Here is a 13,474-nt window from a genome sequence, read left to right on the forward strand (position 1 = left end):
TGTCCTAACCAAAGGACACAGACTGGCTGAATGGATACAAAAGCAAGACCCATATACAAGCTGTCTACAACAGACCTACTTCAGACCTAGGGACACATACACACTGAAAGTGAAGGGATAGAAAAAGATATTCCATTCCAATGGAAATCAAAAGAAAGCTGGAGTAGCAATACTTGTATCAGATAAAATAGACTTTAAAACAAAGACTCTTACAAGAGATAAGGAGGGACACTACATAATAATTGAAGGATCAATCCAAGAAGAAGATAAAACAATTATAAATGTTTATGCACCCAACACAGAGTACCTCAACACATAAGGCAAATGCTAACAACCATGAAAGGAGAAATCGACAGTAACACAATAATAATAGGAGACTTTCACACACCATTTACACCAATGGACAGATCATCCAAACAGAAAATAAATAAGGAAACACAAGCTTTAAATGACACAATAGACCAGATAGATTTAATTGATGTTTATAGAACATTCCACCCGAAAGTGGCAGAATACACTTTCTTCTCAATTGCACATGGAACATTCTCCAGGATAGATCACATCTTGGGTCATGAATCAAGCCTCGGAAAATTTTTAAAAATTGAAATATTATCAAGCATCTTTTCTGACCACAATGCTATGAGATTGGAAATAAAATACAGGAAAAAAAACTGTAAAAAACACAAATATATGGAGGCTAAACAGTACACTACTAAATAACCAAGAGATCATGGCAGAAATCAAAGAAGAAACTTAAAAATACGTAGAAACAAATGACAACAAAAACATGACGACCCAAAACCTACGGAATTTAGCAAAAGAAGTTCTAAGAGGGAAGTTTATAGCAATACAATCTCACCTCAAGAAACAAGAAAAATCTCAAATAAACTATATAACGCTACACTTAAAACAACTAAAGAAAGAAGAACAAAGAAAACCCAAAGTCAGTAGAAGGAAAGAAATCATAAAGACTGGAGCAGAAATAAATGAAGTAGAAATGAAGAAAACAACAGCAAAGATCAATAAAATTAAAAGCTGCTTCTTTGAGAAGATAAAAGAAATTGATAAACCCTTAGCCAGACTCATCAAGAAAAAAAGGGAGAAGATACAAATCAATAAAATTAGAAGTGAAAAAGGAGAAATCACACCTGACACTGCAGAAATACAAAGGATTATAAGAGACTACTACAAACAACTATATGCCAATAAAATGGACAACCATGAAGAAATGGACAAATTCTTGGAAAGGTACAATTTTCCAAGACTGAACCAGGAAGAATTAGAAAATATAAACAGACCTATCACAACTAATGAAATTGAAACCATAATTAAAAATCTTCCAACAAACAGAAGTCCAGGACCAGATGGCTTCACAGGCAAATTCTATCAAACATTTACAGAAGAGCTAACACCTATCCTTCTCAAACTCTTCCAAAAAATTGCAGAGGGAGAAACACTCCCAATATTCATTCTACAAAGCTACCATCACCCTGATACTGAAACCAGAAAAAGATATCACAAAAAAAGAAAATTATAGACCAATATAACTGATGAACATAGATGCAAAAATTCTGAAAAGAATGCTAGCAAACAGAATCCAACAGCACATTAAAAGGATCGTACACCATGATCAAGTGGGATGTATCCCAGGGATGCAAGGATTCTTCAATATATGCAAATCAATCAATGTGACACATCATATTAACAAATTGAAGAATAAAAACCATATGATCATCTCAATAGATGCAGAGAAAACTTTTGACAAAATTCAACACTCATTAATGAAAAAACTCCCAGAAAATAGGCATAGAGGGAAACTACCTAAACATAATAAAGGCCATATATGACAAACCTGCAACCAACATCGTTCTCGATGGTGAAAAACTAAAAGCATTTCCACTAAGATCAGGAACAACACAAGGATGTCCACTCTCGCCCCTCTTATTCAACATAGTTTTGGAAGTCCTAGCCATAGCAATCAGAGAAGAAAAAGAAATAAAAGGAATACAAATTGGAAAAGAAGAAGTAAAGCTGACACTGCTTGCCAATGACATGATACTATACATGGAAAGTCCTAAAGATGCCACCAGAAAACTAGTAGAATTAACCAATGAATTTGGTAAGGGTACAAATTTAATGCACAGAAATCTTTTGCATTCCTATACATTAACAATGAAAGAAAGAGAAATTAAGGAAACATTCCCATTCACCATTACAACAAAAAGAATAAAATACCTAGGAATAAACATACCTTAGGAGGTAAAATACCTGTACTCAGAAAAACTGTAAGACACTGATGAAAGAAATCAAAGATGATACCAACAGATGGAGAGATATACCATGTTCTTGGATTGGAAGAATCAATATTGTGAAAATGACTATACTACCCAAAGCAATCTACAGATTCAGTGCAATCCCTAGCAAATTACCAGTGACATTTTTTACAGAACTAGAACAATCTTAAATTTTGTATGGAGACACAAAAGACCCCAAATAGCCAAAGCAATCTTGAGGGAAAAAAATGGAGCTGGAGGAATCAGACGCCCTGACTTCAGACTATACTACAAAGCTACAGTAATCAAGACAATATGGTACCAGCACAAAAACCGAAATATAAATCAATGGAACAGGATAGAAAGCCCAGAGATAAACCCATGCACCTATGGTCAACTAGTCTATGACAAAGGAGGCAAGGATACACAGTGGAGAAAAGACAGCCTCTTCAGTAAGTGGTGCTGGGAAAACTGGACAGCTACATGTAAAAGAATGAAATTAGAACACTCCCTAACACCATACACAAAAATAAACTCAAAATGGATTAAAGACCTAAATGTAAGACTGGACACTATAAAACTCTTAGAGGAAAACATAGGCAGAACACTCTATGACATAAATCACAACAAGATCCTTTTTGACTTACCTCCTAGAGAAATGGAAATAAAAACAAAAATAAACAAATGGGACCTAATGAAACTTAAAAGCTTTTGCACAGCAAAGGAAACCATAAACAAGACGAAAAGACAACCCTCAGAATGGGAGAAAATATTTGCAAATGAAACAACAGACAAAGGATTAATCTCCAAAATATACAAACAGCCCATGGAGCCCAATATCAAAATAACAAACAATCCAGTTAAAAAATGGGCGGAAGGCCTAAATAGAAATTTCACCAAGGAAGATATACAGATGGCCAAGAGGCACATGAAAAGATGCTCAACATCACTAATTATTAGAGAAATGCAAATCAAAACTACAATGAGGTATCACCTCACAGTGGTCAGAATGGTCATTATCAAAAAATCTAGAAACAATAAATGCTGGAAAGGGTGTGGAGAAAAGGGAACCCTCCCGCACTGTTGGTGGGAATGTAAATTGATACAACCACTATGGAAAACAGTACGGAGGTTCCTTAAAAAACTAAAAATAGAACTACCATATGACCCAGCAATCCCACTACTGGGCATATACCCTGAGAAAACAATAATTCAAAAAGAGATGTACCACAGTGTTCATCGCAGCACTATTTACAATGGCCAGGACATGGAACCTAAGTAAATATCCATTGACAGATGAATGGATAAAGAATATGTGGCACATATATACAATGGAATGTTACTCAGCCATAAAAAGAAACGAAATTGAGTTATTAGTAGTGAGGTGGATGGACCTAGAGTCTATCTTACAAAGTGAAGTAAGTCAGAAACAGAAAAACAAATACCATATGCTAACGCATACATATGGAATCTAAAAAAAATTTAAATGGTACTGATGAACCTAGTTGCAGGGCAGGAATAAAGAGGTAGACATAGAAAATGGGCTTGAGGACATGGTGTGGGAGGGCAAAGCTGGGACGAAGTGAGAGTAGCATCGACATATATACACTACGGAATGTAAAACAGTTGGCTGGTGGGAAGCAGCAGCATAGCAAAGGGAGATCGGCTCGGTGCTTTGTGACCACCTAGAGGGGTGGGATAGGGAGGATGGGAGGGAGGGCATATGGGGACATGTGTGTGCATATGGCTGATTCGCTTTGTCGTGCAACAGAAACTAACAGAGTATTGTGAAGCAATTATACTCCAATAAAGATCTATTTAAAAAAAAAAAAGAAGAGCAGATCTGGGAGATTTTTTTTTTTGTCTCCTCCAAGCATGAATCAGCACTGATTGGTTTAAATACCTGTTGTGTTTTCCAGCCACCTCCTGCTTTGAATCTTGGGCTTGAATATAGTTGACAAAGGTAGCACTAATTAATTAATGCTACTTTATTTTGCACATCTGGAGTAGGGTCTCTTGGATATTAATGCAGATTTATGTAAAAATAACCAAATTAATACTGCTCTGGCACTTCTTTTAATGGGACTAGAGCCTAGTTCTAGATAGAAATAAGTTAAACATCTGCCTTTAGGAACTATTTTTTTCAACCACGTTTGATTTTGATCTGTCTCATAAACAGTTATTTTTAAAAATTAGAAAATCTCTCAAAACATAATACACAGCTCAAATGCTAAGGCAACAAAGAACATATTTTTGGAAAAACAAATCAGAGAGCAAAAAAAGACTGGATTATTTTTACTGAATCATAACATAGCTTGAAACACAATCTAGAAATCCTTGTCAACACCAACTTTTTTACAGCTAATCTGTTCAAGACTGCAATCTTTGTAGCACCTCATCTTCTCCTGGGTTCCTACAGGACCTCGATCAAGCTGGCTTCCTGCAGGTTTAGCCAGGGCTAGGCTGGCATCCTCCTGTTCAACCTTCATATCACATCTACATCCTGAATCCAAAGACTCCACTGCCTTTGTTACTTAGGCAACAAAGTAAGATGTACAGTAATACAAGACAAATGATAAAGCTTTGGGACCTCAAAAGTTAGCCTGGAAAATGATGGAAGCTTGGGAGACTGGATCCATTCAAATGGCTTAAAGCTTCTTTCACTTTTCGCTCAATACTTCTGCCCACACATAACACACACACACACACACACACACATCACACTTTGCTTGCTCTAAGAACTTCAAGAATATTATTGACAAATTGATTGTAAACAAGAGGGAGAAAAAAGGCTTCCAGAATATATGAAATAACTTTTTAGAATGATACATTCGTATACTATTGACACAAACAGGCAAGATTGAGGTGCCCCAAATAATATTTGAGAATATAGAAAGACACTTTGGAAAAAAAGTTTAAAGCATTTTATAGGTCAAGGGAGAGCTCTTAAGGGATGTGACCAATCACTAAGTGGATAAAAATATTAGTGGCAGTAGCATCTTGAACTTACATAGAACTTTTTATTTATTGTCATTTATGGTATTTTATTAATAATTAAGCATACAGTATACCTTGATTTCCTATCTCCATAAAATGCATGTTAAATTCATACCAGACGTTCATCTACATTTTCCAACACACCCTCATTGATTTGTGTAGTAGAATAGTCTTCTTCAGAAAAGAGAAGGGGAGACATAAACCAAAATTTTATTGAGTGTCTACCATATGCCAACTCATACTACATACATTATTTCATTTAATCCCCACAGCAGTCATATGAGTATCATATTATTATTCCCAATTTATAAATGAGAAATCAGGGATTTTGAAAGGCAAATAACTTTTTCAATGTTTCACAGCTACAAGGTAGAAGAATCGGTATTTGAATGGAAGTCCATCTGGCTTCAAATCCCAGCAAGTTTTCTTTCCCTTGTGTTAAATCCTCCCTAATCAATGTAGTATGTAACTGTGAAAAAGTAGAATAGGAAAATTCTCCCCTCTCCCCACTGTAGGGGACGAAATTTTGGCACCCCAAATTGTGTTTCTTTGGCATGAGGATTAATTTAGGCCGATTATTTTTAAGGCCCAAAAGACTCAGGAAGAAATGTTGATCTTCCCTCTAACTGCCTAAAAGAATGCAAACAGAGGACCTGTTACAGGAAGGGAGATGTCACCATGGACAACTATAGTATGAACTAGGTGCATAGACAGGGAGGAATCTAGCAAAGCCTGTTTGTTAAAATTCGTCTCTGTGTCCCATGATCTCTGCATGGCCCATGGAACATTTGAAAACACCTGCTTTTCCATCTCCATGTGAATTGCCTTCCTCCCCTTTGAGGTCCCAAACCACTGCCCCCAACATCCTCTTCTGTCTTTAGCTGAAAATGGTACTCAAGGTGAAGTCTTCTGCCACTCTGGTGAGTTAGTTTTCTTGGGTCGGTCTCAGGTATATACATGTTATTAAACCTTTGATTTTCTCTTGTTAATCTGTCTCATATCAATTTAATCTTTAGACCAATCAGAAGAACCTAGAGAGGCAGAGTAAAATTTCTTCCTCCCTGACACCATAATCTAATATCAAGGATGATCTTAATGGAGAAACTGACATCAAGCCACAGTAAAGCCTGTCAGTAGTGAAAGCCTTTTGGAAAACTTCTTGGAATACCAATCCCTAGGGGTAGTCAAGCAACATGGCTTTTGCCTCCTCCTTCTAAGTCCTTCACAGCCTATGTCTTTCACTAAAATGCTGCTGATTGCAAATGACTTCCAAATCCAAACAAGCATTTTAGGTCTGTTTAATAGATCAATACAGTAATTCGCTCCTAGGCCCCTGAAATCATTTGTTTGGACCTGATGTCTATGTCATCAGATTGAGGTGTATATATTAGCACGTGCAGGGATTACACAAATAACTTGCACTGAAAGATGTTAAACCAATTTAGATTGTGTGAAGGAGGTAGCATTTAACTCATTTCCAAGTGACTGGGATTAAATGGGTCATTATAAAGGCAATGCCTTCAACGAGAATCACAGAGGAAAATAAACCTTTTGGCCAAAGAATACACTCCATCATGTATAGATGCTTCAGAATTCCACTGAGCAGAGGCTAGAAAGAAAACAGTCAAGAAAACCTAATATAGGTTGAAGAGGTTTTTTTCTTCTCTTTTTTTCTTCTTTTTTTTAATCACTTCTATTTGACAGTGAAAGAATCTCCCAAGGGAAATAGTAGACGACCTGTTGCTTGATTCACTTAAACTCAGTGGACAAAACACCAGAGGGGAGCAATTTTGCCTCAACTCCCCAGAGGAACAGGGTCTATGTGGAACTAATAATAATTTTCCATCTCTAATTTTGATGACACGAAAAACACAGTTATGTGCTTATTTGATCCAGTGTTGGGTTGGATTCTAGCAGCAACATTTCATATCAACTGAAGTCTGTTAATTACGTGTGCTGGGACACCGGCCAAAAGACCATTACAATAGTCCAAAGGGAATAAAATAAAAAGTTTTAACATGGATCCTTCCATCAGGAACAGAGGATTGGCAGTGGAAGGAAAATTTCATTACAGCTGAGGTGTGACTCATTTGTCAGATGTTGAAGTAAAAGAGAATTCTCCATGAGAGAAACAAAAGAGATACCTTGAAAAGAGTTAAAGGAAGTTGTCTGCTGATCAGTAAATGACTTGGGTATGTCCATTGGTGCAATGCTGGTAACAGTGAGGTCATATAAGCATTTGTTCATTCATTTATTCAATCATTCAAAAAATAGTTTTATCACCAAGTACTTTGCCAGATGCTATCAGTTTGAAAAAGAATAATACTCCATCCATGTCTGCAAGATAGAAGGACAAAGTGGGGAAAAGAGATATAAATAGAAATGATAGGTGATATCTTGAAGCACAGTGTTACAGAAGCACAGAGAAAAAGCATGTCATTTTCCATGGACTGAAGTGTAGGGACAGCTTCCTAGAGGTCAGGAAACCTGACATAATCTTGAAATACAAATAAAACTTAGCCAACTGGAGAAGACAGTATTCATGAAATAGGAGACAACATGGGCCAGAGGAAAGAAACTAAGGCCAGAGTTGTGGTGGGAACTGTAAGTAGTTTGGTGTTGATGAAGCAGAGAGAGTTGCTGAAGGTTGAGAAACAGAGAGAGGCCAGATTACGGTGAGCACTGTGTCTTCTCAAGGAGCAAGGGCTTCATTCTGGGGAGTGACACAGTAAACAGAGGATCACGGCAGCTGAATAGAGAGGGGATTATAACGTCACCAAAGTGGAGACAGGATGATCTGTGGGAAGTCTCTTACAGTAATTACAGCTAGGCATCGCGAGGGAACACTGAATAAGGAACACTAAGGGTAGAAAAGAGGAGACAATCTGAAAAATATCTGAAAGCAAAGTGGGTACAGCCATTGACTGGATGTGAAGGCTAGTGAAAGAAGCCTCAGAAGCTTAAATGAGAAAGGGGAAGGGAGGATAATGAAAGGTAACAAGAGACTTAGCCAGGACAGAGGCTGAAAGAAACCATCATAAAGAGCTGTAGGGAGTCATCCTGAGTTCCTAAGTAATCCTGGTAAACCACGCCACCTTCCTGGGCTCGCATCCTTATTTCTACTTGTAGTACTTGGTTTGATGTCATTTAATAACACATCCAGATCTATCATATTTGGTTTTCCATTTTTGTTTTTTTTTTTACTAAATAACATATATCTGTATGCTACACGTAGAAGTACCTACACGTGTACGTTTTGGTTGATTGAATTTGAATCTAAATGTTCTAGTACCCACTGTGCCTTGCCTTCTTCCAAATAAGATGCCAAGCTAGTTTTCGAATGCTCTGTTAGGCCCATCGTGTCTTCCTCTTTTCTTTATTTTTCTATCAGTGTCTCTAACAGACTGAAGCATGACTGAAACTTACTATCCAATCTGATCATCCTGCAGCACAATTCTGATATAAATCAGCATTTTCATTATATAAATCTCAATTTTCCATTCAAATGACCAGTATATAAGGCATTACGTTTCCTGCCATTTGGAATCTCTGACTCATTCAGCGCTTACCTGTATGAGCGAGAAAAATGATAAAAATCAAAACATCATTTTGGTAGCTGTTCAGACAGATGAGACTCTAACATGGCCTTTCTATTTCTAATTTTTACTAATCTGCCCTGACATATAATTTTTTTCATTCATTTAATAGGTATTTATTGAGCACTATTTTGAGGCCCTTGAATGTTTCTGTGGGGGGGGAGGGGAAGAGCAAAAATCCTGCTGTTATAAAATTCAATTCTACTATAGGGAAACGTTCAATTAAATGTGTATGTGGTGTATATGAAGAGGAATGGGTAGATGGATAGATAGATAAATTAACAACTTGAGCAGAGTAAGGCATATTAGATGAGGGGGTTCCTAGGATGTGGGACTTGCAATGTTAAAACCAGGAAAGTTCCAGGCAAACCAGGACAAGTTGGTCCCCAGAGTGTAGAGTGGGGACCAGTAAGCAATTTTAAAGAGGAAGCTCAGCGTAGGCCTAATTGAGAAGATGGTATCAGAGCAAAGCCCTGATGGAGGTGAGGAAGGTGGATCCGTGGTTATCTGGGGGAAAAGCATTCTAGACAGAGGAAAGGGCTGAGGAAAAGGCCCTACGATGAGGACATGTTTGGTGTGTATGGACATAGTGGAAATATGTACCCCAGACAGCAAAATTAAAAGAGTGAAGTTTTAATCCAACGAGTAGTCCTCAAATGCAGTATCTTCTACTTCTTAACTCTGATATTGACCTTTCCAAACTCTCAAGGGGAATACTTTCACATTATTGGAAATATAAAAACAATAAGTTTAAATAGCTAGAGAATGGATAACATTATATTTGTGCTGAATCAACAAACCAGAAGAACTTGAACCCCCAATTCATTGTAGCCATTCTTTAATATCCTTTGAGTCATTTAGACTTTGTCAATATAAACAAGCCCAACATGAAACCAATCAATATAATTTTTCTTCTGCATATTTCTGCCTTTGCCTTAATAATAAAATATGAGTGTGGGAATCCTAAAACATTCCATAAGCATTTGGTACAACCATAGTAACCCCAGCCTTTCTCCGTACTAAGTCAGTATTTCACAAGAAAAACAGGAACTTGCGCGTTCACTTTATTTTAGTTCTTGTTGACAGCGTAACTGGATAATTCACACTGAAGAACATCTTTAGCTGAGAAGGACCTTATATGGATTTGTTAGAGCTCCTGTTTCAGCAAACCATGCAATTGCATTAAATTTCATATTCATTTTGCATGTCATGGGCAGAGTTTACCTGTTCAGCTAGAGTGGACACTTCAAATAAAAGTGGATTTACAGACCCCAAGTCTTTCCCCCCTGGTCATTTTCTACTCAAGGATACATTTTGGCCTAACATGTACCACATCACAACAGAAGTCCCTTTCTCTTCATTTTTTACTACATCCTAAGCAATTTCTCCAAGGACTTCCTCAGAGTTATCTGCAGATGGGAAAGGCAATTCACAATGCAATAAAATTTATAGCTCATAAAATTATGAATAAGCCAAACGTTAAAAAAGAAAAGTTAAACTAGGTTTAAAATGATTTTTATAATATCCACCACATGAATTGACACAGAGAATGAATTGCAAATGTAAGGGAAAGCAACAACTAAATGTTCTGTGCTATCTGGGTGTTAAATGAGGACTGTTGGCACAGCACAAAGAGATTCAGGAAATAGTCACTGATTTCTCTCAGTAGAGGTGGCCAAAGTAAGGTATAAAGTAGGTTTTTTTTTTAAAAAAAAAGATTAACTGGGTATGACTATAAGCAAAAGCCCCAAAAGGAGGAATTTGGAAATTAGATGATGAAATGAAGTGAGTCAACCCAAATCATCAGTGTGGTTTTTGTTGTGGTTAAAAAGAATAAAAATGCAAAAGGAAACAAAACATTAGACCATCCAAACTCCTTTTTCTCTGAGTAGTAGAAGTTCTTTTTAAAAGAAATATTAGAAGGCTTACTAATATTCAGAATAAGCTCAGTTTTCCACTTCACTTGCCTACCTAACATAGATACCCTTGGAGAAAATGACATTAGAATCTAGATTGAGGAAAACAGATATGATCACTATCTAATCCAGAACTGTCAAGTCCCCACAGGGTTGAGTCTTTGGTGGTCTTCTCTTCCCACTATACACACCTTTTCTGGATGACCTCATCCATTCTGTTGGCTCCAATGATTATCCACACATTGATGATTCCCAGGTCACCATCATCATGGCTCATATTCTCATGTCCATATTTCTGTACCTGAATATCTGAATGTTTCTTGGTAACTTCAACCATATGCCCCAATTCAAGCTAAATGTACTTTTTCTTCCGTATTTTCCATCCCAGTTAAATGTCATTCACCCAAGTGTGTGTGGGGACCTGGGGAGGGAGGGGATGAAGTTCCCTTCCATACATCCCTCTGGGGCCAGTATCCGTGGCCCATTCCATCCAATCAGCACACTCAGGCATCAATATCTAGGACATGTCTATTCGTTTATCTCTTCCTATCCATTTCCAGTATTACTTTTTCTTAGGTTCATTCGGGCCTTTTGCCTACTTTGCTCTGTATCACTGGAGATTGACCTCTGAAAACTCTGTTTCTGAAGCTCCCTTACCAATTGGATTCTACTTCAGTTTGATCAGTTGGGGGACGGGGGTTGTGCACATGTGGAAAATTGGAGGCCTGAGAAGGGTGACAGTCCAGGAATACCCAGCCACACAGGGACCCAAATACTCCATGTTTACCAGGCTGCAGGGTTTTGCTCACACTGTTTCTCTATGTAGAGTTCACTTTTTCACCTTTTCCACAAGGCAAATTCCCACTTTCTTCACAGCCAACTCAAATATCATCTGATCGTCCCCTCACCTCAGGGGAATAAATCCCTCCTCTTATACAGGTGTCTTATATAGGCATTAAGGAACATGCTCTGAGCCCTTTGAAAACACGTTCAGTACAGCACTTAATGTGCCAATGAAACTGGTTCCTCATCAAAAATACCAATACCTTGTTTATTATTAAATTACATAGGTACAGTTTATTTCTTATCTAACTTGACATTTGACTCTTCAGTTCTTCCAAAATCTCCTGGGCAATCCCACCCCGGCTGCCACTCCCATTTCCTTCCTACATTCCCACATAAGCAACTCTTTTTCTGACCTAAATATTGAAATCCTTCTACCTGTCTTGTTCTGCCTTTGTTTTACTCTCCCCACCCTCCTTGAATGGCTTCAACCACTCTTATGGTTCCTTTTAGCCTCGGTAAATACATGACTCTTAATCTATAGCTCTGGTCCAGGTTTGTCTCCTCCGCTTCAGATATGAATACTCTGGACGTCTATTTCAGTATGTCCCTCAGGCTTCTCAAAAGCAATATATCAAAACTTAGTCCATTATCTTCTTCATTCCCACATACCCTCCCGCTACAGAACCCTTCCACTCATCTGTGTATCAGCAAATAGCACTGTGGAATTTCTCCAGCCAGAAACCTGAGAGTCAAGATTGATTTTCCCTCCCCTAGCACAGATATTTAAATCCATCAGAAATTTTTGTAATGTTTTCCTCCTTCATGACTCACTAATCCGTACCCTGCCTTCTACCCTCATTAAAACACCCATAAATAGGCTGTCATCATTATCACCCGGATCACGCCTCTACTAGCCGGTTTCTATGGCCTCCTATGCATTCTTCCCATTGCTGCTGGAAAGATGCCCTTTGCGGCTCTTTAGAATATAGTTCTGCCTCCATCAACCCACAGCTGGAAATTCTGATGGCTTTCTCCTGAGTTCAGCGTAAAATCGAAGCTCTATATCATGACACAAGACCCTCCACGATTTTGCCCCATCTCACTCATCTCTCACCCCTCCTTCTCTTCACGCTGTGCCCTCGTACTATCAAAATATCTGCAGTTCTCAGACTCTCAATTTGGTTTCACACTGGACTGCGGTGGCCCACTCCACCCTCTTCCCAGAATGTACTTCCCTCCCTTCTTGACCTGGATCACCCTTTGCACCTCGAGATTTCACAGAGGCATTACCTCTTCCAGAAAGTCTCTTCTGTACAATCTCCTTCAGGTGCACTTCACCTGTTATTCCATGATGCCCTGTGCCTATTTCTATGAAAATAACTGTCACTGTTTCCTAATTGTATTTTTATTTGGTCTCTACCATCAGACTATGAATTTCTTGAAGGCCAAATCTCTGTCTTTTTCTCTGGGCTCCCCCTACTTATTGCAGCTTTCTAGCACACAACAGATATAAAATAAATATTTTTTGAATGAAGGAAGTAATCTTATCATAGTTATATGTATATGTATAAAGCATATCTATAATATACTTGCTGGAGGAAATTGAAAATTAAAGATGACTTTATTCACCTGTGAATCCCTAGCATTCTAGCAGAGTGCCTGATACACAACATGTGCCTAATAAGTGTTGAATTTTCATTGGTCTTAAATGGCCTAGATGGATTGATTTCCGTGCCTCAGTTCATTGGAAAATCATGTCAACCCTCTGCTCTCTTTTCCTATGCACACTACTGAGTAGGTTAGTTGTCAGTCTGTCATTTGAGGATGTATATTGGGCAAAGCACTGTGAAAAGCTTAAAAGGTTTGGTCTTTGTTCTCTTGAGATTTTTACAATGTAAATACATAC

Source organism: Globicephala melas, chromosome 10, assembly GCF_963455315.2.
Source record: "Globicephala melas chromosome 10, mGloMel1.2, whole genome shotgun sequence".
NCBI lineage: Eukaryota > Metazoa > Chordata > Mammalia > Artiodactyla > Delphinidae > Globicephala > Globicephala melas.